At 38.3% G+C, this 15,713-nt stretch overlaps 1 pseudogene; it reads right to left on the minus strand.

Annotated features, from left to right (window-relative positions):
• Nucleotides 1-246: 246 nt before the first annotated feature.
• The window catches only part of LOC142855369 (non-histone chromosomal protein HMG-17 pseudogene), a 186,300-nt pseudogene continuing 170,833 nt past the window's right edge, over nucleotides 247-15,713 (minus strand).

Raw genomic sequence — 15,713 nt, forward strand, 5'->3', positions numbered from 1 at the left:
TTTATTAAAGACACTTTCCATAAACAATCATGGTTTTCCAGGCAGAACATGGGCAGACAATCAGTAACAGTATACAAGAACTTCCAAACTCCCTTCTTGTATCGACTACCAAAATCAGAAAGCCACTGTAAAACCCGGTGAGTCTTCATTGGATGCTCTGCAAAGGGGGAGAAGTTTAGAGTGAGGGCTGACATTTCACATCGAGGATGTTGTTTCACAACTCTTCACAAGCCGACCCTGAACATTTCACTTGGCGTCTCCAGCACCTTCAGTTTTTTGTGCCTAGTCTGTTTTGGCGTCTCCATTCTCTGCAGGATTATTGGCATCCTTACCAGCATCCGCCTTCCCCTTCTTCCCCTTGGGTACCTTCTCTCCCTTCTTTGTGGGGGCCTTTTTAGGCTTGGGCTCTGGCTTTGGAGGAGCAGGTTTAGCAGACAACCTTGCCGATCTTCTCTGTGGCTCATCCTTTACCTTGGCTTTATCTCTTTTAGTATCCCCTTCAGCCTTTCTTTTGGGAATGGCCGGGAGGTAGGGGGTGGGGGAGGTGGGGTGGGGGTGGGGGTGTTGGGACGGAGGGGGGGGACAGACGTTGGCGCGCTGAACGCGGGGCTGCGGCTGGGCGTGGCTCGGGTCTGTGTGTGTGGGGGAGTCGTTCTCGCTGCTTCTTCACACTGCATAAAGTTATTTTTAGAAAGAAAAAAATTCATTGATTCAGTGTTGTAGAAAGGTAGCTTGTTTGTTCCTGGCTGCTCAGCCCCAAAATAATCACACAGAAACGATATTATTTGCAATACTGTTTGGCCAATAGCTTAAGTGTATTTCTGGCTAACTTGTATCTTAAATTAGCCCATCTCCATTAATCTGTGTATCACCATGAGGCTGTGACTTACCGGGTAAAGTTTCAGTGTCTGTCTCTGGTGGGGCTACATGGCTTCTCTTTGACTTTGTCTCCTTTCTCCCAGCATTCAGTTTAGTTTTGCCCATATACCTCTACTCTATCCTATCACAGGCTCAAAACAGCTTCTTTATTAACCAATGGTATTCATAGCATACAGAGGGGAATCCCATATCAATTCAGTTTTGTCAAACAATTATTAGTGGGCACTTTTTAAGTTCTCATCCAGTTTTGAACATTTTCAAGCAAGTCCTGACATCATGGCAATCCATTATTTCATTTAGCGGACCCATTTTCACAGAGAATTTGCTAAACTTGAAGCACTGGTGATGAGAAAGACGTATGTCATACTCAGAAGACTTGCACATATTTGAGAACTTTACCTTCCTTTTTTGTAAAATATTCTTCAATGCTAATCTTTTTATAATGACTTAATAAGTTAACAAACTAATGACAGGTCTTGTCAACTCAATGGAAATTGTAATCACCATGGAAACAACCCTCTGGCCGTATCAGTAAGAAGTTTCTAGACGAGGTTAATTATGATGGGAAGATACACCCTTAACAGGAGTGGAGCTGGTCCATGGATGGGGTCCTGGAGAGGATGGAAAGAGGACAGAAGAAAGGGAAGTTAGCACTCATCTCTCTACCTCCTTTCTACAGTTGCGGGCTTAGCTGTTGCCCCATTCTCCCCCCACGGTGGTTTCCTGTGTGCTGTACCTTTGATTAGAAAATCAAATCAAACTCTCCCTTCAGTTATTTTTGTCAAAGTACAAAGTAACTAATGTGCAGACCCTGTACCTTCTGTCACTTAAAAACCAGACATGAGATAGGAATTTACAACCATAATTAGTTAAATATGTCAGACAAGGTTCGATCTCCAGAGTTTTGGTCATCAATATCTCTGTGGTGGTGGTGATGATGGCTGATAGCCATGGCTCCATCCCTCTGTGGTAGGTGGTGTCAATGGTTGATAGGTAAAGCTTGTAATCTGCAGTGCTGGAGAAAGGAAGCACCCTGACTTTCAGAAATTATTAATTACCAAATAGGTACACCAGACCAAGTTCAGAAGCTCCCAATTACATCCACAGCTGAGAAAACCCATCAGAAAATGTCAGAGATGCATGGACAGGATGTCAACTCATTTCTTCATCTGATACAATCCTTCAAGGAGTCACGGAATGCTCTGGAATGAACATATTTCTATTTACATATGTTTGCTTCTCTTCCTAAATTATGTTCATTTATCTAAACCAGCTTGAGTGGGATGGAGTCAGAGAGCACCACTAAAGTCATCTGTGACCCATCTGTCTGGGGACACAGGTGAATGTCAATGAGATGATCATTTAAACATTAGTTACTGGGTGCTCAGTTTCCTGTTCAGTGAGCCTGTAGGCCACATGACCTCAGGAGGCGTCCTGAAATATTCCTGGAAATAGTGTTCTCAGTAATTGCCAAGTTGCTGTCCAAATCAAGACTAGTTTTCTTTCCGTACTACAACAGAGGTCAGTAACTTTCTTAACCAGATGAGCATTATAGCTCTTTTCCACAACAGAACCAGAGTGTACAGACTGTAGATGGGGAAGTAGTATAAGTTTCAGTGCCAGCAAGAGGACCAGGATGATACAGCATCACTCAGTCCTAGGCTTAATGACGGGATGTGGTCAGCACTTTACAAATGGTATCTGAAATGTCTGAAATTCAAGATATTTTATTTAGCTTTATAATTATATATATTTATGAATTATATATAATTCGTATAATTTATGAATTATATTAAACAACTAGGCACTCTTTTCAATTTTGTATTGTTAAATATTTAGTGTTAGGTATACTTTTAGAAAACATTCTTGGGAGAGCCCAGATTTTTCTATGTGAGTCCCAAACTGTTTAATCCTCTGACTCTTCAAGGTAAGTATTCCTATTAGACTCAAGGTGGTGAAGAGCTTGATATGAAATATAGGTCTATGTGGCTGCATGAACTATAAAATATTCCCCCAGTTTTACTGTCACTGTATTGATGATATCCTTTTGTAGATTAATGAACCTGCAACAGTCCCTATAAATGGATTACTGTACATATAGAGAGATACATAGATATGTAGAGCAAATGAGCCTCACCTGGTCCTTAGACCAGAAACTCTTACATTAAAAGTAAGTGCAGGAGAGAAGGTCCAATGACAAAAGACATTTCAACTTAACATTTATAAGCCCAGCGCATTAAAATTATATTTCTTATGCCTGTCTATATTTTCCAATTTTATATGATCTGTCTTTATCATAATAGGATATGAAGTCCTAAATTTCCACAGGTTGTGAAAATGGTTTTCTTCTGGTGATTGAAATAAAATACTCAAATGGATACACATATGGGTTTGTATCAGGGATGCTCAGCATGTCTGCACACAGTAGAATATTTTCATACAGCGAGTAGAGCCACTTTCAGATTATCTAAGAATTATAAAGCTAGTTAGATCTGATGAACACTTGTACAGACATTATGAGATAAACTGGAACCTCCAATAAGATTAAAGAATTATCCCCGAATTCATCACTCTATAGAGGTTGTTTTCCCAAGCATTTTTAATTCACTCATCTGAATACTTGTCCCATGTCTAAAATAAAGGAGACTGAAAATACTCAAATAATAGGAAGAAAGTCAGTGCCTGCTTCAAGAAGGTTTTGGTAGAATAAGGAGATAAGCGTTCCAATAACTCTGTTTTCACCACTGTGCTGTCAATCATTCAAGGCTATAGACAAAATCCCATGAGTCTGGAAGGTGACCAGTCAATAAGAATCAGCCAATCACAGAAATATGATACACTGTGGGGTTCATGATATGAGAATATTTCCACACAAATATTCTCAAAACACACACACACACAAGGATTCATATGACTGGATAGACTGCATAGACTTTCTATGGGTAGATACATAAAGAAGGAAGATTCAGATAAGAAAATCCATTAACAAAACCTAGAGACAGGGCGAGTAAAGAAGATACATGTAACTCTATTTCTACCGGAATATATAAGTGAGATCAACAATAAGGAAACTTGTACCTGACTATGCTTTCATGTGGAAACTGAATTATTATTTTTTTGTATAGGACAAATTTGGAAAGCAATATAATTTGTTTTTATTCATATTCAAGTGTGAGATAATATTTTGAAGATCCAAGATGTTTGAACTCATAGTAGTCTCCTAGCAACAGCGTGAGGGGGAAGTGTCAAGTCGCAAGCAAGAATTTTATTCTGTTTGTTGTTAAATCATTCCTAAGATTCATAATTTAGGGTGTATTCTGGCATCTATCTTTAGAGACTTTTCCTGGGGAGACATGATGCACATAGCCACATTCCCCCATCCAGGGAACTCATGACAGACCAAAGTAGCAATTGCATTAAAGTTCATCTTAGTGAACCAATAATTTTGATGGAGCTGCTTATTGCAGGAAAGGTTTTTTACTGGAGCAGGGCTAAGTCAAAATTATCTACAGTATAGAAAAGTTCATCCCAAAATAGGTGACTCACAGAAGGAGCAGCCCTGGAGTTCTCTGCACTAACTGTGTACAATCTCCTTCTGGCAGCTCAGCTGGTCAGAGTCTACTCAAGGGGTTGTTTACTGCCTCTGGAGCTGTGTGGCCAGGTCTTGTAATTCTGGCTTCACTCTGTGATTCTTGTACACTTCAGCTTTCCCAGGCTTGTGAAGCCTATTTACTCCCTGAGTCTCAGAAGCTTTGCTTCAGGATGAAATGTCCCAATATTGAAAAACTTGCTATGCAACTCAATCATTCTCAAATGATGTTGCATTGCTTGAAATATAGACACATGAAAAGACGCCTTAGTGAATAAATTTATTCATAAGTGGGACTATAATAGAAGTTTTAGTAATGTGTTTTCATGTGGCATTAAAAAATGGCTTGCTTTGACAGTAGGCTATCATACTGATAGTGAGTTTGATCACTTTTTAATCACAGGGCCTAATCGTCTGTGTAGGTTCTCTGGTGTTCAACAACAAGAAAATTATTATTCCATCTTAAAACAGAACTTACATGTAAAAATCAGTGCTTTTTTTCCTGATTATCATAGTTTTACTGTAAAGCTGATGTGACTTCCAATAAATCTCTTTTACATACTTAATGTGGTTGCTTTATTTTGTTACACGTTGCATCATTTTTCCAGACTAGCATTTCTGAATGAACATTTCTGATTTATTTGTGCTGATGAGGGTTCATTTTCTGACACCAGTTCATTTATCTCCCAGAGTAAATGGAATTTCTCATTACAATTTCACATTAAGAGTGAGGGCTCATTTACCCAAAGGTGCTGTCGATGCCCAAACTTCAGTCAAAGATGAGAAAACTGTTTATAAATGCATTTGTGCCTGGGAATATGCCTTAGCCGGGGAGGCTTTTCAGACAGATAAAATTATTCATCAATAACACTGTGAATCATATTTCTCAACACAAATGGAATTGTTAAGACTTATAAATTGGTTTACTTTTCTATGGACAGGATAGTGAGACTAATAGAAGACATGGTCATGAAATGATGTCATAAACACAACTTCTTTTTAAAATTTTTTTAAATTTCCATACTAGCTCCAGCTTCCCCACCTTCTCCTTCTCCCACTTTCCCCATCCTGCCCCAATCCACTTTTCAGGAAAGGTAGGGCCTCCCCTGGGGAGTCAACAAAGTCTGGTATACCAAGTTAAGGCAGGCCAAAACTCTCCCTGCCTATATCAAGGATGAGCAAGGTATCCTACCATAAGAAATGGGTTCCAAAAAGACAGTTTATACATTCAGGTTAAATTCTGGTCCCACTGCCAGGGCCCCTGAAACAGATCAAGCCACATAACTATTATCAATATTCAAAGGGCTTACTTCAGTTATGCAGAATCCCTAGTTGTCAGTCCAGAGTCTGTGAGCTCCCACTAGCTCAGGTCAGCCATCTCAGTGGTTTTCCCAATCAAGATCTTGACATATTCTCCCCTCCTTTGCTCATATGATCCCTGCTCCCTCTCTTTAAATAAGCTCCAGGAGCTCAGCCCAGTTCTTGGCTGTGGATCACTGCCTCTGTTTCCATCAATTAGTGAATGTAGATTCTATGATGACGATTAGGATAGTCACTAATCTGATTATAGAGAAAGGCCAGCTCAGAAACCCTCTCCATTATTGCTAGGAGTCTTAGCTAGGGTCATCCTTGTGGATCCCTGAGAATTTCCCTAGCACCTGCTTTCTCCCTAATCACATAATGACTCCCTCTACCAAGATATTTCTTTCATTGCTCCCCTCACCATCCCTCCCCAGCTTGGCCATCTTGAGCCCTCATGTTCTCATCCTCCATCCCCTTCCTTCTATTCTCTTTCCCAGTTTACCCAGGAACTCTTAACTATTTCCATTTCCTGGGACCCTCCATGTGTGTGCCTCTTAAGGTTCACCATTTTACCTAGGTTGTCTGTGATTGTGGATTATTAACCTGGTTATATATGTAAATATATATAAAGTCTTTGCTTTACATTTAATATCCACTTATGAGTGAGGACATACCATGTTTGTCTTTCTGGGTCTAGTTTACCTCACTCAGGATGGTTTTTCTAGTTCCATCTATTTGCCTGCAAATTTTAAGATGTCATTGATTTTTTTCCCTCTGAGTAGTACTCCAGTGTGTAAATGTACCACATTCTCTTTATCCATTCTCTGGTTGAGGGGCATCTAGGTTGTTTTTAGGTTCTGGCTATTACAAACAATGCTGCTATGAACATAGTAGAGCGAATGTCTTTGTGGTATGATTGTGCATCCTTTGGATTTATGCCCAAGAGTGGTCTTACTGGGTCTTGAGATATATTGACTTCAGTTTTCAGAGAAACTGCCATACTGATTTCCAAGGTGGCTGAACAAGTTTGCGTTCCCACCAGCAATGGAGGAGTGATCCCCTTACTCCATATCCTCTCGAGCATACGGTGTCATCAGTGTTTTTTATCTTAGCCATTCTGATGAGTTTAAGGTGATATAAGATGGTATATCAGAGTTGTTTTAATTTTCATTTCCCTGATGACCAAGGATGAGGAGCAATTCCTTAAATGTCTTTTGACCATTTGAGATTATTCTTCTGAGAATTCTCTGTTTAGATCTGTACCCCATTTATTTGGTATTTTGATGTCTAGATTTTGAGTTCTTTATATATTTTGGAGATCAGCCTTCTGTCAGATGTGGACTTGGTGAAGATCTTTTCCCATCCTGTAGGCTGCCATTTTGTCTTACTGACCATGTTCTTTGCCTTACAAAAGTTTCTAAGTTTCAGGATGTCCCATTTATTGATCGATTCTCTCAGTGTCTGTGCTACTGGTGTTTTATTTAGGAAGTAGTCTCCTGTACCTCTGCATTCAAGGCTCCTTTCACTTTATTTTCTATCAGGTTCAGTGCAAGTGGGTTTGTTTTGAGGCCCTTGATCTTTTCATTACTGTAGCTCTATAATAGAGCTTGAAGTTACAGATGGTGATACATCTAGAAGTTCCTCTATTGTACAGAATTACTTTGGTTATCCTGAGTTTTTTGCTTTTTCATATGAAGTTGAGTATTGCTCTTTCAAGGTCTTTGAAGAGTTTGGCTGGGATTTTAATGATATTGAATTAAATCTGTAGATTGCTTTTGGTAAAATTGCCATTTTTACTATATTAATCCTATCTATCCTTGAACATGGGAGATCTTCCAATTTTTTGATATATTCTTCAATTTCTTTCCTTAAAGACTTGAAGTTCTTATCATACAGATATTTCTCTTATTTGGTTAGAGTTTCCTCCAGATATTTTATATTATTTGTGATTACTGTAAACGGTGTTATTTGTCTGATTTCTTCCTTCCACTGTTTATCATTTGTATATAGGTGGGCTACTGATATTTTTAAGTTAATCCTGTATCTTGCCACATTTCTGAAGGTATTTATCAGCTTTAGGAGTTCTCAGGTAGAAGTTTTGGAGTCACTTATGTATACTATCATATCATCTGCAAATAGCAAAAGTTTGACTTCTTCTTTTCTGATTTGTACTCCCTTGATCTCCTTTTGTTGTCTTATTGCTCAAGCTAGAACATCAACTACTATATTGAATAGCTATGGAGAGAGTGGACAACCTTGTCTTGTTCCCGATTTCAATGGAATTGCTTTGAGTTCTTCTCCATTTAATTTGATGTTGGCTATTGTTTTGCTGTATATTGCCTTTTTTATGTTTAAGTATGTTCTTTGTATATCTGATCTCTCACCAGACTTTTATAATGAAAGGGTGCTGAATTTTGTCAAAAGCTTTTTCAGAAAACTAAAGAGATTCTCAGGTGAGCTTTTTTTCTTTCATTTTGTTTATATGGTGGATTACAATGACTAATTTTCATATGTTGGACCATCCTCACATCTCTGGGATGAAGCCCACTTGATCATAGTGGATGGATTTTCTGATGTGTTCTTGGATTCAGTTTGCCAGTATTTTTATTGAGTACTTTTACATCAATCTTTGTTCATGAGGGAGATTGGTCTGAAATTATCTTAGTTGTATTTTTGTGTAGTTGGGATATCAGGATAACTGTAGCTTCAAAAAAGGAGCTTGGCAATGTTCCCTTTGTTTCTATTGTGTGGAACAGTTTGAGGAGTATTGGTATTAGCTCCTCTTAGAAATTCTTGTATAATTCTGTGCTGAAACCATCTGACATTGGGCTTTTTTTGGTTGGTAGACTTTTGATGGCTACTTCTAATTCCATAGGGGTTACAGATTTATTTAAATTGTTTATCTGGTTTTGATTTAATTTTGGTATGTGATATTTATCCAGAAAATTGTTCATTTCTTTTACATTTTCAATTTTGTGGAATACAGGTTTTTGAAGTATGACCTAATAGTTCTTTACATTTCCTCAGTGTTTGTTGTTATAGCCCCATTTTCATTTCTTATTTTGTTAATTTGGATATTCCATCTGTGCCTTTTGATTAGTTTAGATAAAGGTTTGTCTATTTTGTTGATTTTCTCGAAGAACCAACTTTTTGTTTCATTGATTCTTTGTATTGTTCTCTTTGTTTCGATTTTTATTGATTTCAGTTCTCAATTTGATTATTTCCTGTGTGTTTCTTTGGGACTGAATGGCTGTGGACCAGGCATGACAGATACTTCCATCTAGAAGTTATTGTCTCTATAACTTAGTTTTTTTGTAAGTGAAGTTTTTGTAGTTGTTTTTGAAGAAAAAAAATTGCTCATATTTATCCAACACTTGTTATGTCCCAGACAGAGTTACAAACACCGCGTCATCAGGCCACTTCCTGTCAAAGCCTTAAGTGATTATTATCAGGATGTTTAAACACAGAAAGGTTAAATACTGTGGCCCAAACAAGCAGTAAACAACTGAGTCAAGATTGAAATACAGGTAGCTCAGCGCCATAGGTTCATAACTACATTCTTCTGCTGTTTAATAGCAGTGTTATTTACTCATAGGATTTGTATGCAACTTGAATAAGATAATTTGTCTAAAACTCCTAGCATAAATTAAATAATCAGATAATGTTACCAGTTACTGTCACTTCTGTTCTTAACAACTATTATCTGGGGATTATAGCAGGGGTTGTATATTCTATTCTGCACTTAGATACATATATATTACACACACACACACACACACACACACATATGAAAATTATACTTGGATCATAAGATATAATAACAAGTTGCAAGACAGGATCTCATGTAGTCCAGGACGACCTCAGACTTTTACCTCTGATCTTCCTCCTTCCATATCCTGGGTGCTGGAATTAGAGATGTACACATTCATGTCTGTCTTTTGCTGTACTGGAAATAAAACCCAGGCTTTGTGTCTACTAGGCGGGCAGTCTTCCAGCTAAGGTCTATTTCCAATTTCATGTTGTGCTGATCTTTGCTTGGGGATTGGTTCTATCATCTTTCTAGGTTTTACAAACCTCAGAAACACAAGTTTATTTCTACTGAACCTTTCCTTTTTACAGTCAATATAGGCCCAGTTCCAGGTATTTGCTACTGAGAGCTGATTGTTTTAATCTTCCCATTTCCACTAGTATTGGTTTCTCTAGGATTTGCTATATCTTGCCTGGATCATTCCATCTCTTTTAAGCGTTCCTGTCTTTCTATTTGACAATACCAGCTATTTTCAGGCTAGAAGTGAGGTTAAGAGCACTGACTACTCTTTCAGGAGACCTGAGTTTAGTTCCTAACACCCAAGTTAGGCAACTTACAAACTCCTGTGACTTCAACTCCAGGGAATCCAATGACACTGTGGCAATATAGTTGAATTTGAACTCCAGGCAGCCATGTCATTGATAGGGAAAGATGTTACTTTTATTTCTTCAGATGCTAATAAATGAATACTTATGACTTGGTGATTTAACAATGACAGGTGTATTTTGTCCAACAAATCTAGGAGCAGAAAGTTAAGGGGTTGCTTCTGCTAATGGTGTCCTTGCTGGCAGAGTCCCTAGGATATGCAGGGCATTACATGTACAGACAGGAAGCTAGGTCTTTCTGTGCATATGCTTCCACTCTAATTACTTTATATATTCTTAATCACTTCTAAAGGCCCTATCTCTATACACTGTAGGCTAATTTTCCATCAAGTTAACACATCTTATTAGATAATAAATTTCAATACACGAAGCCTTGGGAACACTCAAACTATAATAAAGAGCTTACAGTTTGTATGTAGTGAGCCCATGATATAGATTTCTAACTTGTGCAGGAAACTGATTATTGTCTACTATGTCTAGCTTTGATTTTTGGATGAGTCATGTTCCTTCCAGGTTGGTCTCAGGTTTCAATTCTATACTTTGGAGCTTCATAATTGAAGAGTGAGTCTTCATTCATTATTTAAAATGATATTTAGTCCTCATTTTATTCCCAGTGTTCTTTCTCCCATGATGGATATTGTAGACCAGCTTTATAGCTAATTGTCAGATGCACCCAAATCTATGTGTATATTCACTGAGAGACCAAGGTGATGGGACTAGCTGATGAAGGTTTTATGGGGCCCAAAACTTAACTATTTGGTGATCTTCCTTCAGAATTTTATATAAAATGAGTTAAGAACATAAATAATAATTCATAAAGAAAATATAGATTAAATACTTATTCTAAATTTTGTAATATAATGCCATTACTTTTAATGGAAAGACCATGTTGCTGAGAGACCACATGCTTTATCATGGGACATGGAGAAACCAAGTTGGTATAGGAAGCGCCCTATTAATTAGTTACATGGCACCACAGTATGCTATATAGGCTACTAGGGGGTATGAGTCATCAAGAGACTTTCATAACTTAGAACCCTTCGAAATGTAATAATGACCAGTGTGGCAAGTCTATCCATGGGTTCAACAGTGACACAGATGTTACAGAGATAACAAATTGTAGTAGGAGATTGCTCATTTGTTTAAACTATATTAATTGCAACACTGTTTGGCCTATTAGCTCAGGCTTCTTATTAACTAACTCTTGCATCTTAAATTAACCCATTTCTATTAATTGCCATGAGGCTGTGACCTACCAGTAAGCTTTCAGCTGTGGTGTCTTTGTCCTTCAGCAGCTACATGGCATCTCTTTGACTCCACCTACACTCTATATCTCTGTTAGAATTTCCCACCTGGCTTTGCTCTGCTAAGTCATTGGCCAAAACTGCTTTATTCATCAACTGATAAAGCAACACACATACAGAAGAACATCCCACATCATCAAATCACTATCTGGTTGGGTTTAAGGCCAGTTCCATGGGGGAAAACTAATGCTTGATACTAAATACAGCCAAGAACACATAGTCTAGTTTGAGTGGTGACACTCTACTATTATTCTCATGAATGGACATAGTATCAAACTGTTTTCTAAATCTGTGTCTCTAAATCTATAGATTAAGTCTATAGGACAAGTCCATGGATAGAATAAGTTAGAATTGATGGGTTATTAAAGACCATACAAAGTTGAAAGGTTGTGGAGAAAGAGTCTATATCTAGGAAGAGTTAGGGGATGAACCTAATGAAAACACATTGTGTGTCATTCTCAAAGAACTCAGGTAAATTTATATGAAATCATAAAAGATTTGAAATCTGTCATATTTATTACTAATTAATTACTATATGTCTAGTATAATATTTTCTTTATGTAGTTAAATACTATTTGATTATTTTTTTGTGTAGGATATTTTATACATAAGAATAATTATTGCATCCAATATTTATTGCAAGCTGAACCCTGGAAGCATATACAAAATTAAAAGCTCCCATTGTTTAGTTTTTGAATTGAAAACATTTTCATATAATTTTTAATCATCTTCCCCCCCAATTCTCCCCAGATCCTCTCCATATTTATTACTAAGTCACAGCAAAATTGTTACTGATTTCAACTGTTTTTAAAGTGTTAAAATTATGAAATACTCACTTGACTTTATTTTTTTGTACTTATCCTAAGTTTTTTGAAAATCAAAGAACAGAAATATTTAGGTATTATAATGCATAGCATCATGAAGTGTCACACATATTAAAGAGCTTAACTAAATGATTTTTATAATGATTATTAACATTTATTCTCAATTCACAGTTATTATTAAATTGATGGTAAATAATTTTAGTAATGTCACCTAAATTTTTGAGATAATTTTTGGGTTTAGAAAATGTTTATCATCTGTTTTCCTTCTAAGTAATGAGGTTTGATGAGGTTTTTCTGCAGGCTAATTTATAGCTGTGTGTAGCTCACTCTTGCTGTGCCTCCTTTAATTATAGTACTGGGTGACATAGAACATAGTCTTTTTGACTCACAGTCATAGCCATAAGATCAGTTCACATACTGTCCCTGGGATATGCCCTCACAAAGGTGTGGTCTACCTTGAACATACGTAGGAGCAACAGGGAATCTCATCAATCCTCTTCTTTAAACCCAAATTGTTTTTCAAATCTAGTTCCCATCTCCACCCGGCAGAGCAGTGAGAAGACAGAGTGCCAAGCCAATGGCCTTCACTGTCTATTGCTCAAGCACATTTATTCAGCAAATTTTATGAACTCACATAACCCCTGGAATACATTGTTTACCTCTTTTAGAGCCTTAGGGGACCCAGGCAAATGAGAGTTTAGACGATGCAATCTCGCAGCCAATCTGCGTGTAGGCAGTATGCCTTGTTATTGCAGAAGCCAAACGCCCTTTCAGGGCATCATTATAACTTGAGAAATGAATCAAGGTTTTAACTGAAGAAGAGAGCTATGTAATTATTTTGAAATCAAGAATTTTCTCAAATGAGCTGTTATTGCACAATTCAAGGAGGAACTCTAAGTAGTTAAAAATAACAATAGCAGCCACTGCTGATTGATTGCTTAGCTGTGGCAGCATTTAGCATATGTGGCTTTTTATCATATAAAGCCCCACGAAATCGGGAGGGCAGAGCAGGAACCGAGCCTCCCAGGTGCCATCCTCACTCTTTGAAGACTCCTGTCTGAGGTTCCTAGGAGAAGGATGATGCATTTACACAGAGTTTCATTTGAATTTCAAAGGGAACCTGGGCTCTGAAAGCTGGAATAGATAAATCAATTTCCAGAGACTAAACAGCAGATTGGGGTGAGACAAGCTCTCAGATGTGTTAAAATGTAGTAGGGAATAGAGGTCAGGTATAGCTCTGTTTTTCTTTGAGGGGGAGCCAGATACTGGCAGCGATGACTTCATTGTGTGTGAAATTAATGTTGCCTATGTTTGTGCTTTTTGGGTATCTTTGCAGAAATATGTAAGAAATAAGGAATACCAAAACCTATCACTTGTGGTTCTTAGCCCCTGCCCTTCTTCACACTAAAGGCCTTTATTCGGCGTTATATGTATACTTCGGTTTTCATTATATATAGCTGAGGTATAAAACATGATGTTTTGGTATAAATATCAGTTGTATAACATTTTAAGCTAATTATCATATCCATTGTGACCATGTGAAAATACAGCTCTCACGAGCCAAGAATATTGCTCAGTCATTGACGCACCTGCTGTATAAATATGAAGCCTGAGTTTGGTTCCCAGCACCTATGAAACAAATCGACAGGGATAGTGACATGCGCAGAGACAGGCAGATCCTGGATGCTTGCTACCAGCTAGCTTAGCTTAAGCCATGAGTCCCAAAACTCAGGGAGAGATCCTATTTCAAAACAAGATATCTCTGGAAGAATGGTACCCAAGGTTGAAATCTGCACCCCCTCCTGGGCCCCAGCCACAGCTTCAGAATACGCACTTCATAAAGTACAGCCAGTCATTTATTCTTGAGCCCAATATGAGTGGGCACGAGTGTGCATGACTCAGGAGCACAGCTTCAGGTGGGCCTCAATACCACAGTCTGACGTGATAACAATTTCACAGAGTTCTTATACTAACAGAACAAAGGAGGAGAGCTCTAAATCATGGCAGCTTCAAGTACACTGCTGGAAGCATCAAGTAGGTTGGTTGTAACAAGTAAGAAAAAAATCTCTGCTTTAGGCTTCAGGTGCAGTTTGATGGCATTCTCAGTGTCTGGGCTGCTGGCAGCTATGAGTATGCCACTATATTCCCAAGGGATTTATCCAAGATCTTTAATGATGCTTTCTTTCACTGAAATCAGAATGTTAGTTCCAGATTAACTTTGCTAGCTGGCCATCAGGCTCTGGAGATCATCCTATCTCGATGCTCCAAGTAGCAGGGACACAGACACTCATGACTATGCAGGGTAAAATGTCTGCCCTGCAAGCATTACCAGCTGAACCATCTCCCCAGCCCATGCTTCATTCTTTCTGGCATCCCTTCATGTTAGTAACAAGAAACTCACATGCAAAAACCCTACCTAAATATCCATTCAAGAAACCATTTATTCATCCCTGCATGAAACAAATGCAAAATGATGGATGTTAAGTCAATAAAGGTAGATCATATGAACTCATCCAGTAAGTAACTGGAGTAACAGCACAGGGTCTATTATTATCCCTTAGGCATCCACTGGGGTCTTCTCTAATCCCAAATTTCCTTTTACTGCCTATTTTAAAACCTGACTCTGTACCCACATGACTGCTTATATCATGGCAAAAACAATGTAGGAATCTAGGCTCTGACACTTAATTTCCCTAGAAAGTCAGGGTTCATATTAAAAAGGTAGCTCACATCTGCTTCCTCTCAGGTGGGCGTTATTAGTACAACCTGGCATGGATATCTGGTTCTATCATCCATCAAATTGAAAAGTAGGAAGAAGTCCTTTGCTAGATACCAAATCTGCTGCCCCTTAGATTGTGACCCTACTGGTCTTCAAATGTAATCATTCATCATCTTCTCCAAGGAGCTGAGTGATAAACACTTTACAGTGTGAAGGTGATGTGGCCTTAGGATGTACTGACAAAATGGGGCACTAAGTGAATGGGCACGGTCTCCATTCTTCCTTATAAGAGGAAGGTGATGAAACCTGATTAGGAGGCTGAATTGCAGAGACACTGCCTTCTAAGTCCACAAGACCTTAGATTTTTAGTTTCCACATTAGAGGCTTCTCTGTGGGTCCGAAGAAAGACAATTCAGTTGGAGAGACCAGAAGATTTGAAATTTTCAGGAGCGTGAAGCAGAATCTACGTACCAATCGGAAGTAATGATGCCACTGTGTGAGAGCTGGTGGCTAACTCAGTGCACATGGGCTGAATTTCATCCAGTTTCGGTTTGCTGTGTCTTCTGTGATGGCTCAATAAAGCCAGGGGTTTTAACTCAATGGAAACGTGCATCCCAGTGTTCTCAAAGCCAACATTCAAATTCCATGTGTCGCCAGGGTTGTGTTTCTCTTTAGACCAGTAG

The sequence above is a fragment of the Microtus pennsylvanicus genome, chromosome 8, assembly GCF_037038515.1.
Source record: "Microtus pennsylvanicus isolate mMicPen1 chromosome 8, mMicPen1.hap1, whole genome shotgun sequence".
NCBI classification, from domain to species: Eukaryota; Metazoa; Chordata; class Mammalia; order Rodentia; family Cricetidae; genus Microtus; species Microtus pennsylvanicus.